The sequence below is a fragment of the Nerophis ophidion genome, linkage group LG16 (genome assembly GCF_033978795.1).
Source record: "Nerophis ophidion isolate RoL-2023_Sa linkage group LG16, RoL_Noph_v1.0, whole genome shotgun sequence".
NCBI lineage: Eukaryota > Metazoa > Chordata > Actinopteri > Syngnathiformes > Syngnathidae > Nerophis > Nerophis ophidion.
Window position 1 is genome coordinate 24,567,718 of NC_084626.1, and position 13,418 is coordinate 24,581,135.

At 39.1% G+C, this 13,418-nt stretch overlaps 1 protein-coding gene across 1 annotated transcript in view; it reads left to right on the forward strand.

Annotated features, from left to right (window-relative positions):
- The first annotated feature begins 690 nt into the window (after positions 1 to 690).
- LOC133535178 (contactin-3-like) overlaps positions 691 to 13,418 on the forward strand; it is a 262,937-nt gene continuing 250,209 nt past the window's right edge. The window contains exon 1 of the mRNA XM_061874750.1: positions 691 to 965. The gene's annotated coding sequence lies outside the window, so the exon portion shown is untranslated. The remainder of the gene's footprint in view (positions 966 to 13,418) is intronic.

Here is a 13,418-nt window from a genome sequence, read left to right on the forward strand (position 1 = left end):
TAAACTCAACTCGTCGTGTTTGGAGGAAGAAGAATACTGAGTTGCATCCAAAGAACACCACACCTACTGTGAAGCATGGGGGTGGAAACATCATGCTTTGGGGCTGTTTTTCTGCTAAGGGGACAGGACGATTGATCCGTGTTAAGGAAAGAATGAATGGGGCCAAGTATCGTGAGATTTTGAGCCAAAACCTCCTTCCATCAGTGAGAGCTTTGAATGGTTGACCAAATACTTATTTTCCACCATAATTTACTAATAAATTCTTTACAATGTGAATTCCTGGATTTTTTTTTCCACATTCTGTCTCTCACAGTTGAAGTGTACCTATGATGAAAATTACAGACCTCTGTCATCATTTTAAGTGGGAGAACTTGCACAATCGCTGGCTGACTAAATACTTTTTTGCCCCACTGTATATCATATCCAAAAACAAAGTCCTTATAATTCCTACTTTTTTTTTTTTTTTTTTTTTTTTTTTTTTTGGGACCACATCTGCCCTCCTTCACCCACAGGTGCTGGTGGCGCATTATTGTGCCGCAGCACGGCAGCGTATTTTCCCGCCGTCACCAGCGGGAGCGTGTTTTTTTTTTTTTTTTTTTCCCGCGCCGCGCGCGCACGCACAAAGAGAGCAAGAGCCCACAGTGAGATGCGCGCACATTGACACGCATCCCCACTCAGTGACATCGCTGTCCTCCCGGCTGGTTGGCCGCATATCCTCGGAGCTCTAACATCCAGGAGCACCGCGCCTATACCAACCCCACCTTGGGGGGGGCGGGGGCTGCTCCATCACTGGGGGATTTGTATTTTATTTTTATTTTTTTTATTTTTTTTAGATGCACCTTGAGGGTGCAGAATAAAGTAAAGCGCGCGGGGAATAAAACCTTCGCTGTAGTGCAACCCGGGGAGAAAAACAATGGAATTAAAACCCACTCAGTTCCAAGAAGAAGGGGAATATCACAAGAGAAGTAAGTAAACATTTGCATGGGATTTTTCAAAAAATGTGCCAAGTTTGCATGTAATTTGCATGCTTAGTCCAAAAAAAAAAAAAAATCAAAAAAAAAATATATATATATATTTTTTTTTTAATTATTTTTTTATTTTTGAAGTGAGGTCTAGGTGAAATGCTCCTATATAAGAAGTGAGGAAGAGGAGTCGGGGTGTGCATGGTGATGGTGATGGTGATGGTGGCCACTCATGCACGGTGCTGATGATTGCGTTTCTAGACAAGCCTCAAATGGCTTTGGATGGTCCTTGTGGGATTTCCACTCATGGGGCTCATCCAGGGGCCGGAGTCCATATGGCACCACGCTGCACAGTCCAGAGGAAAAAAAAAAAAAAACTTGTCCATTTTTTTTTTTCCCCTTAAAATCAATTTTGCATGAGTGATTTACTCATTTCCAAATTACCACAAAGCTATTTATTTTTTTTGTTATATATCAACCGGCGGGTGCACTTTTCTCCCCCCTGGCCCCCCAAAAAATTACAAACAAACAAGCAGCATCTTCAAAGTGCCCCTCACTATTCAGCGGGGATTATAATCTTCCCAACCCCCCCCCCCTCCTTCCCCCCCATTCATGTTTATTTATAGTCCCTTTTGCACTTCATTTGAGAATATCAAGCAGCAGCTAAATGAGAGGTGAAACGTGTCTTTGAAGCCGTGCGGCAAATCATCCCGTACCCGAGCCACATCCAGCATGGCATGAGTTAGTCGAGCCTAATTTGAGAAAAAAAAAAACCCACACGCCTTTAACGGGGAAGACAAACGCAACGGGGAGAGTGTTTTGAAAGCTCGGCCAAGACAAAGAAAGTTGTGTGCGTTTCGGGCGGGATCTGACGATGAGAGTCTGCGGGTTAGTTCCCTCTATATCGGGGGTGTCAAACTCGTTTTAGATCGCCACATGGAGAAAAATGTACTCTGGAGTGGGCCGGACAGGTCGAATCACGGCACGATAACTTAAAAATAAAGACAACTTCAGTATGTTTTCTTTGTTTAAAAATAAAACAAGCACATTCTGTAATTAGGTAGGTAGAGTTGCCAGGACAAAGACAGAAACAGAATGGCTTAAATAATGACTGTGATAATGATTGGCAGGTGTGAGAACTGAGGACTTGAGGGGAAGGTGAAAATCAATGAATTGGCATGGAGACGGAAACAAACCAGGAAGTGCAAAAACAAAACTGAGTGTCCAAAAACTAAAACATAACATGACCAAAAATGACAAAAACAAAACATAATCCATAGGCGTGATACAACTTCAGTTTTCTTTGTTTAAAAATAGAACAAGCACATTCTGTAATTATACAAATCATAATGTTCTTGGGTTTTTCTTTACACTTACATGTTGCGGTTAATAGTATTCTATCTTTATTTGTCGTTATTTATACTTTCTGAATAAATTATGTGATAATGTTCATCGGTCAACTCATTGGTGTTCATTTTCAATCTATCAAGATGAGAAAATGGTATCGAAATCAAATGACAGGATGTTATTTATGTAGTTCAGGGGTGTTAAACTCATTTTAGATGTGGGGCCACATGGTGGAAAATCTGCCCCCGAGTGGGCCGAACTGGTCAAATCATGGCACGATAACTTAAAAATAAAGACAACTTGGATTTTTTTTTTTTTTTTCGATGCGGAGGATATTTAGGATGAACCAGGCGTGAACGTGAGTACATATTTATTGATATTCTAACAAAACTACACAAAAAGGCAAACAAAGGGCGCGCACAGTGGCGGAGAACAAATACTTGGCTACAAAAAATAATGGTTAGAACAACAGCTGTAAACTAAAAACGTGGAACAAAAACACTTGCGCTGTGGCATGAAGTACAAACCGAAAACTTGCACGGAGGCATAAATACAAAACTTACGTGGCGTGGTCAAAAACGAACAGCAAGGCATGAAGGTAGGTATATGGAAATATAGGTAAGGTAGGTAGGTAGAGTTGCCAGGAAGAAGACAGAAACAGAATGGCTTAAATAATGACTGTGATGATGATTGGCAGGTGTGAGAACTGAGGACTTGAGGGCAAGGTGAAAATCAATGAATTGGCATGGAGACGGAAACAAACCAGGAAGTGCAAAAACAAAACTGAGTGTCCAAAAACTAAAACATAACATGACCAAAAATGACAAAAACAAAACATAATCCATAGGCGTGACACAACTTCAGTTTTCTTTGTTTAAAAACACAACAAGCTTCTTAAATTGTACAAATCATAATGTTCTTGGGTTTTTCTTTACACTTACATGTTGCGGTTAATAGTATTCTATCTTTATTTGTCGTTATTTATACTTTCTGAATAAATTATGTGATAATGTTCATCGGTCAACTCATTGGTGTTCATTTTCAATCTATCAAGATGAGAAAATGATATCGAAATCAAATGACAGGATGTTATTTATGTAGTTCAGGGGTGTTAAACTCATTAAAGATCGGGGGCCACATGGTGGAAAATCTGCCCCCGAGTGGGCCGAACTGGTCAAATCATGGCACGATAACTTAAAAATAAAGACAACTTGGATTTTTTTTTTTTTTTCGATGCGGAGGATATTTAGGATGAACCAGGCGTGAACGTGAGTATATATTTATTGATATTCTAACAAAACTAAACAAAAAGGCAAACAAAGTGCGCGCACAGTGGCGGAGAACAAATACTTGGCTACAAAAACCAATGACTAGAACAAAGGCTGTAAACTAAAAACGTGAAACAAAAACACTTGCGCTGTGGCATGAATTACAAACCAAAAACTTGCACTGAGGCATAAATACAAAACTTACGTGGCGTGGTCGAAAACGAACAGCAAGGCATGAAGGTAGGTACATGGAAATGTAGGTAAGGTAGGTAGGTAGAGTTGCCAGGACAAAGACAGAAACAGAATGGCTTAAATAATGACTGTGATAATGATTAGCAGGTGTGAGAACTGAGGACTTGAGGGCAAGGCGAAAATCAATGAATTGGCATGGAGACGAAAACAAACCAGGAAGTGCAAAAACAGAACTGAGTGTCCAAAAACTAAAACATAACATGACCAAACATGACAAAAACAAAACATAATCCATAGGCGTGACACAACTTCAGTTTTCTTTGTTTAAAAACACAACAAGCTTCTTAAATTGTACAAATCATAATGTTCTTGGGTTTTTCTTCACACTTACATGTTGCGGTTAATAGTATTCTATCTTTATTTGTCGTTATTTATACTTTCTGAACAAATGATGTGATAATGTTCATCGGTCAACTCATTGGTGTTCATTTTAAATCTATCAAGATGAGAAAATGATATCGAAATCAAATGACAAGATGTTATTTATGTAGTTCAGGTGTGTTAAACTCATTTTAGATCGGGGGCCACATGGTGGAAAATCTACTCCCAAGTGGGCCAAACTGGTCAAATCATGGCACGATAACTTAAAAATAAAGACAACTTGTCACACATGGACTTGGGGTTTTTTCGCGATGCGAAGGATATTTAGGACGAGCCAGGTGTGAACGTGAGTACATATTTATTGATATTCCAACAAAACTACACAAAAAGATAAACAAAGGGCGCGCACAGTGGCGGAGAACAAATACTTGGCTACAAAAACTAATGACTAGAACGAAGGCTGTAAACTAAAAACGTGAAGAAAAAAAAAACACTTGCGCTGTGGCATGAAGTACAAACCGAAAACTTGAACGGAGGCATAAATACAAAACTTACGTGGCGTGGTCAAAAACGAACAGCAAGGCATGAAGGTAGGTATATGGAAATATAGGTAAGGTAGGTAGGTAGAGTTGCCAGGAAGAAGACAGAAACAGAATGGCTTAAATAATGACTGTGATGATGATTGGCAGGTGTGAGAACTGAGGACTTGAGGGCAAGGTGAAAATCAATGAATTGGCATGGAGACGGAAACAAACCAGGAAGTGCAAAACCAAAACTGAGTGTCCAAAAAACAAAACATAACATGACCAAACATGACAAAAACAAAACATAATCCACAGGCGTGACACAACTTCAGTTGTCTTTGTTTAAAAATAGAACAAGTACATTCTTAAATTGTACAAATCATAATGTTCTTGAGTTTTTCTTTACACTTACATGTTGTCTATCTTTATTTGTCGTTATTTATACTTTCTGAACAAATGATGTGATAATGCTCATCAATCATCTCATTGGTGTTCATTTTCAATCTATCAAGATAAGAAAATGATATCGAAATCAAATGACAAGATGTTATTTATGTAGTTCAGGGGCGTTAAACTCATTTTAGATCGGGGGCCATATGGTGGAAAATCTACTCCCGAGTGGGCCGAACTGGTCAAATCATGGCACGATAACTTAAAAATAAAGACAACTTGTCACACATGGACTTGGGGTTTTTTTGCGATGCGAAGGATATTCAGGACGAGCCAGGTGTGAACGTGAGTACATATTTATTGATATTCCAACAAAACTACACAAAAAGATAAACAAAGGGCGCGCACAGTGGCGGAGAGCAAATACTTGGCTACAAAAACCAATGACTAGAACAACAGCTGTAAACTAAAAACGTGAAACAAAAACACTTGCGCTATGGCATGAATTACAAACCGAAAACTTGCACTGAGGCATGAATACAAAACTTACGTGGCGTGGTCAAAAACTAACAGCAAGGCATGAAGGTAGGTATATGGAAATGTAGGTAAGGTAGGTAGGTAGAGTTGCCAGGAAGAAGACAGAAACAGAATGGCTTAAATAATGACTGTGGTAATGATTAGCAGGTGTGAGAACTGAGGACTTGAGGGCAAGGTGGAAATCAATGAGTTGGCGTGGAGACGGAAACAAACCAGGAAGTGCGAAACCAGAACTGAGTGTCCAAAAAACAAAACATAACATGACCAAACATGACAAAAACAAAACATAATCCATAGGCGTGACACAACTTCAGTTTTCTTTGTTTAAAAACACAACAAGCACATTCTTAAATTGTACAAATCATAATGTTCTTGGGTTTTTCTTTACACTTACATGTTGCGGTTAATAGTATTCTATCTTTATTTGTCGTTGTTTATACTTTCTGAATAAATGAAGTGATAATGTTCATCGGTCAACTCATTGGTGTTAATTTTCAATCTATCAAGATGATAAAATGATATTGAAATCAAATGATCGGATGTTATTTATGTAATTCAGGGGTGTTAAACTCATTTAAGATCGGGGGCCACATGGTGGAGAACCTGCTCCCGAGTGGGCCGAACTGGTCAAATCATGGCACGATAACTTAAAAATAAAGACAACTTGGATTTGGTTGTTTTTTTTCGACGCGGAGGATATTTAGGACGAGCCAGCCGTGAACGTGTGTACTTATTTATTGATATTCTAACAAAGCTACACAAAAAGGCAAACAAAGGGCGCGCACAGTGGCGGAGAACAAATACTTGGCGACAAAAAACAATGACTAGAACAAAGGGTGTAAACTAAAAAGGTGAAACAAAAACACTTGCACTGAGGCATGAATACAAAACTTACGTGGCGTGGTCAAAAATGAACAGAAAGGCATGAAGGTAGGTACATGGAAATGTAGGTAACGTAGGTAGGTAGAGTTGCCAGGACAAAGACAGAAACAGAATGGCTTAAATAATGACTGTGGTAATGATTAGCAGGTGTGAGAACTGAGGACTTGAGGGCAAGGTGAACATCAATGAGTTGGCATGGAGACATAAACAAACCAGGAAGTGCAAAAACAGAACTAAGTGTCCAAAAACCAAAACATAACATGACCAAACATGACAAAAACCAAACATAATCCATAGGCGTGACACAACTTCAGTTTTCTTTGTTTAAAAATAGAACAAGCACATTCTTAAATTAAATAAATAAATGATAAATGGGTTGTACTTGTATAGCGCTTTTCTACCTTCAAGGTACTCAAAGCGCTTTGACACTACTTCCACATTTACCCATTCACACACACATTCACACACTGATGGAGGGAGCTGCCATGCAAGGCGCCAACCAGCACCCATCAGGAGCAAGGGTGAAGTGTCTTGCTCAGGACACAACGGACGTGACGAGGTTGGTACTAGGTGGGATTTGAACCAGGGCCCCTCGGGTTGCGCACGGCCACTCTCCCACTGCGCCACGCCGCCCCATTGTACAGAATCATAATGTTTTTGGGTTTTTCTTTACACTTACATGTTGCGGTTAATAGTTTTCTACCTTTGTTTGTCGTTATTTGTACTTTCTGAATAAATGATGTGATAATGTTCATCAGTTAACACATTGGTGTTCATTTTGAAATCAATTAACATAAGAAAATTAAATCAAAACAAAATTACGGGATGTTATTTATGTAGTTCTGGGGTGTCAAACTCATTTTAGATGTGGGGCCACATGGTGGAAAATCTACTGCTAAGAGGACCCGAACTGGTAAAACTATGCACGATAACTTAAAAATAAAGACAACTTCAGATTAGACTTAGATTTGGACAAACTGTATTGATAACGCAGGTATTTACTCTCAATTTTATGCTGCAGCTGTTGCATATACTGTAATATTGTTCATGGTTATTGTTATACACTGTATATATATGATATAAACATATAATATGTCAGTATATATCATATACTGTATGTATATTATGTAAATATTACATATATGTTATATTATATATTGCTACTACAGTACATTTTTTGTCTATTTTATACCTGCATTCTCCTTTCCATCCTTACCCTTTCCATCTTTTGTAGCTGAGCTAATGAGTGGAACAAATTTCCCTCGTGGATCATTAAAGTCTGTCTGAGTCTGAGTCTGAGTAAAGTAGACTAAAAATGTACCATAGTAGCAATATAAAATATAACATAAAGGTAATATTTACATATTATATATACAGTATGTAATGTAATATTGGTAACACTTTAGTATAGGGAACATATTCACCAGTAATTAGTTGCTTATTAACATGCAAATTAGTAACATTTTGTCAGAGTTATTTTGTGACGAACCCCAAGATGCAGAGACAGAGGGAGGCATTTTGCAGGAAAACATAGTTTAATTTAAAATACTAGAACAAACAAAGGGTACAAACAAAAACAAACTATTTATATAACAAACTAAGGGCTATGAACAAACAAATCGGAAGCAGGGAACAAAGAACAGTAAGCCACAAACATTTACCAAATATAGCTTACCGCTACGCTGCAATCACACGACCAGTAGGAATGACAAGTAGAAAATGACATTGACACGACAATACAATGATCCAGCAACTGACACAAGACAAAGCAGGTACAAATAGGAGCGGGCTGATTGGCAACAGGTGTGGCCAGGTGCCAATCAGCCGCAGCTGAGGAGGAACACAGCACTCTGGGAACAAGACAGGAAGTTGACAAAATAAGAGCACTAGACAGGAACTTAGGACAGGAAATACTACACACACTGAGGAGAAACACAGCACTCAGGGAACAAGACAGGAAGTTGACAAAATAAGAGCACTAGACAGGAACTAAAAGACAGGAAATACTAAAGGCAGGAAACAGACAAATGCAGAGGAAAAAAACTAAAACAGACAAACTGTCAGGGGCAAGCCTGACACATTTAGAGTTATTTGGACACCAGGGGAACATACAAGGGTTAGGGTTACTAATAATCGATAATTCTGAGGTTAATGAGGGTTGTATAATACGGCCATGCAGAATAAGGCATTAATGAGTACTTAATAATGAGTAATTAAGAGCCAAAATGTTAATGAGCAAGTAATTATTGGTAGAATATGTTCCCCATACTAAAGTGTTACTGTTATATTATATTATATTTTTTTATATAATACATACAAGATATACCAAATCCCAATTACCATGTACAATATTAAAGTATAAGTCATACTTGCGGCCCTGCGATGAGGTGGCGACTTGTCCAGGGTGTACCCCGCCTTCCGCCCGATTGTAACCGAGATAGCCGCCAGCGCCCCCCGCAACCCCAAAAGGGAATAAGCGGTAGTAAATGGATGGATGAAAGTCATACTTGCCAACCTTGAGACCTCCGATTTCAGGAGGTGGAGGGTGGCGGGCGTGGTTGGGGGCGGGGCGTGGTTTAGAGGGGAGGAGCATATTTACAGCTGTTGTGCGCGCAGTTGTGCACTGCACTCTCTAAAAGCCGTAGATATTATTGTCACATATGCATGATTGATTGATTGATTGAAACTTTTATTAGTAGATTGCACAGTTCAGTACATATTCCGTACAATTGACCACTAAATGGTAACACCCCAATAAGTTTTTCAACTTGTTTAAGTCCGGGGTCCACGTTAATCAATTCATGGTACAAATATATACTATCAACATAATACAGTCATCACACAAGTTAATCATCATAGTATATACATTGAATTATTTACATTATTTACAATCCGGGGGGTGGGATGAGGAGCTTTGGTTGATATCAGAACTTCAGTCATCAACAGAGAAATGGGCATTGAAACAGTGTAGGTCTTACTAAGTAGGATATGTACAGCCAAAAGAGAACATAGTGAGTTCAGAGAGCATAAGAACAAGTATATACATTAGAAATACATTTGATTATTTACAATAAGTTATATACAATCCAGGAATATGGGATGTGAATGGAGGAGGGTATTAGTAAAGGGTTGAAGTTGCCTGGAGGTGTTGTGGTGCATGTACAGTAAATGGCAGTATTGTACTGTTTAAGAGTGTCACAACATTGCTGTTTACGGCAGACAAACTGCTTTACGGTAGACGAAAATGTGACTGCTGTTGTTGTGTGTTGTTACCGCTCTGGGAGGACGTTAATGAAAATGCCTAACAAACCTATCTGAACCCACATAATAAACCAAGAACTCGCCCTCGATCAGTCTACAGTTATATCCTCATTGGGCATCACAATGTTTATATTGTGGGAAAGCGGACGTGAAAAATGGCTATCCACACTCAGGTCTGCATGGAGCTGGAGGGGGCGTGGCCTCCAGCTCTGCCTCAATTTTGGGAGAAAATTTACTGCCAAGTGGACCCGAACTGTTAAAATAACGGCACGATAATGTAAAAATAAAAACAACTTCAGATTGTTTTCTTTGTTTGAAAAATAGAACAAAAACATTCTGATAATGCACAAATCATAATGTTGTTGTTTTTTTTTACACTTCCATATTGCGGTTAATAGCATTCTATCTTTATTCGTCGTTATTTATATTTTTGGATATGTGATAATGTTCATCAGTCAACTCTTAGGTGTTCATTTTCAATCTAAGAAAATTATATCAACATTATATTACAGCATGGGTGTCAAACTCTGGCCCGCGGGCCAAATCTGGCCCTCCGTGTAATTTAATTTGGCCCTTGAGGCAATATCAATTTAGCATTAGAGCTGGCCCGCCGGTGTTATACAGCGTTGGTGCCGCTGTAACACCGCATTCACCGCTAATACTCATACTTTCCAACCCTCCTAATTTTTCCCGGTAGACTCCTGAAGTTCAGTGCCCCTCCTGAAAATCTCCCGGGGCAACCATTCTCCCGAATTTCTACCGATTTCCACCTGGACAACTATATTGGAGGCGGGCTGTTAAGGCACTGCCTTTAGCGTTCTCTACAACCTGTCGTCACGTCCGCTTTTCCTCATACTAACAGTGTGTCACATAATATTTGTGGCTTTTACACATACACACACACACACACACACACACACACACACACACACACACACACACACACACACACACACACACAAGTGAATGCAAGGCACACTTGGTCAACAGCCATACAGGTCACACTGAGGGTGGCCGTATAAACAACTTTAGCACTGTTACAAATATGCGCCACACTGTGAACCCACACCGAACAAGAATGACAAACACATTTCGGGTGAACATCCGCACCGTAACACAACAGAACAAATACCCAGAACCCCTTGCAGCACTAACTCTTCTGGGAAACTTCCAGCAAACTGACCAATAATTAACGTTCTATTCATGCATTTTCTCTTGCTCCTTCAAGGCTTGAATGTTTGGTTCATTCATTATTGTTATTTTATTTTCACATGTATTATTAGCCTGTGGAAAAATGTTGATATTTACCCCAGAAGATTGCAAATAGAAAAAAAGGCATACAATTTTTATTAAAATGTTATTTGATATGCCATTGATATTTTTTTACTTATTATTATTAGAAACTGGATTTTGCATGCCACTAAAGTTATAAAAGCCTCGCTTGTTCAATATTTAATGCAAAACTTGTTTGGGTCCCTATTAAAAGGTTAATTTGTTCAACTTTGGCCCGCGGCTTTGTTCCGTTTAAAAATTTGGCCCACTCTGTATTTGAGTTTGACACCCCTGTATTACAGGATGGTATTCATGTAGTTCAGGGGTGTCAAACTCATTTTAGATGGGGAGCCACATGGAGAAAAAAATCTACTGCCAAGTGGACCCGAACTGGTAAAATCACGGCATGATAACTTAAAAATAAAGCCAACTTCAGCTTGTTTTCTTTGTTTGAAAAGTAGAACAAACACATTCTGATTATGTAAAAATCATAATGTTGTTGGGGTTTTTTACACTTACATATCGCGGTGAATAGTATTCTATATTTACTTGTCGTTATTTATATTATTGGAATAAATTATGTGATAATGTTCATCAGTCAACTCATTGGTGTTAATCTTACTTTATCAAAATCAAATTACAATATTTTACTTTATGGAGTTTGGTCAGTTTCCTTGACTGATGTACTGACATGTGGTTTATTTTGTGCACTGTCTACAAAGATACAAATAATTGCTATTGTGACATCTAGTGGACACATTTAGAACAGCAGTTTCTTTCATTCAAAATTACTTAGCAAACTCACCCCGTGGGCTGGATAAAACGTGTCTGTGGGCCCGATAAGGCTTTTCTACCTTCAAGGTACTCAAAGCGCTTTGACACTACTTCCACATTTACCCATTCACACACACATTCACACACTGATGGAGGGAGCTGCCATGCAAGGCGCTAACCAACACCCATCAGGAGCAAGGGTGAAGTGTCTTGCTCAGGACACAACGGACGTGACGAGGTTGGTACTAGGTGGGGATTGAACCAAGGACCCTCGGGTTGCGCACGGGATTTTTACACTTACATATTTCGGTCAATTGCATTTTATCTTTATTTGTCGTTATTTATATTAATGGAATAAATTATGTGATCATGTTCATCAGTCAAGTCATTAGTGTTAATTTTACTCTATCAAATTACAATATTTTACTTTATGGAGTTTGATCAGTTTCCTTGACTGATGTACTGACATGTGGTTTATTTTGTGCACTGTCTACAAAGATACAAATAATTGCTATTGTGACATCTAGTGGACACATTTAGAACAGCGTTTTTTTTTCATTCAAAAATACTTAGCAAACTCACCCCGTGGGCCGGATAAAACGTGTCCGCGGGCCCGATAAGGCTTTTCTACCTTCAAGGTACTCAAAGCGCTTTGACACTACTTCCACATTTACCCATTCACACACACCTTCACACACTGATGGAGGGAGCTGCCATGCAAGGCGCTAACCAGCACCCATCAGGAGCAAGGGTGAAGTGTCTTGCTCAGGACACAACGGACGTGACGAGGTTGGTACTAGGTGGGGATTGAACCAAGGACCCTCGGGTTGCGCACGGGATTTTTACACTTACATATTTCGGTCAATTGCATTCTATCTTTATTTGTCGTTATTTATATTGATGGAATAAATTATGTGATAATGTTCATCAGTCAAGTCATTAGTGTTAATTTTACTCTATCAAATTACAATATTTTACTTTATGGAGTTTGATCAGTTTCCTTGACTGATGTACTGACACGTGGTTTATTTTGTGCACTGTCTACAAAGATACAAATAATTGCTACTGTGACATCTAGTGGACACATTTAGAACAGCAGTTTTTTTTCATTCAAAAATACTTAGCAAACTCACCCCGTGGGCCTGGATAAAACGTGTCCGCGGGCCCCGATAAGGCTTTTCTACCTTCAAGGTACTCAAAGCGCTTTGACACTACTTCCACATTTACCCATTCACACACTGATGGAGGGAGCTGCCATGCAAGGCGCTAACCAACACCCATCAGGAGCAAGGGTGAAGTGTCTTGCTCAGGACACAACGGACGTGACGAGGTTGGTACTAGGTGGGAATTGAACCAAGGACCCTCGGGTTGCACACGGGATTTTTACACTTACATATTTCGGTCAATTGCATTCTATCTTTATTTGTCGTTATTTGTATTAATGGAATAAATTATGTGATAATGTTCATCAGTCAAGTCATTAGTGTTAATTTTACTCTATCAAATTACAATATTTTACTTTATGGAGTTTGATCAGTTTCCTTGACTGATGTACTGACACGTGGTTTATTTTGTGCACTGTCTACAAAGATACAAATAATTGCTACTGTGACATCTAGTGGACACAT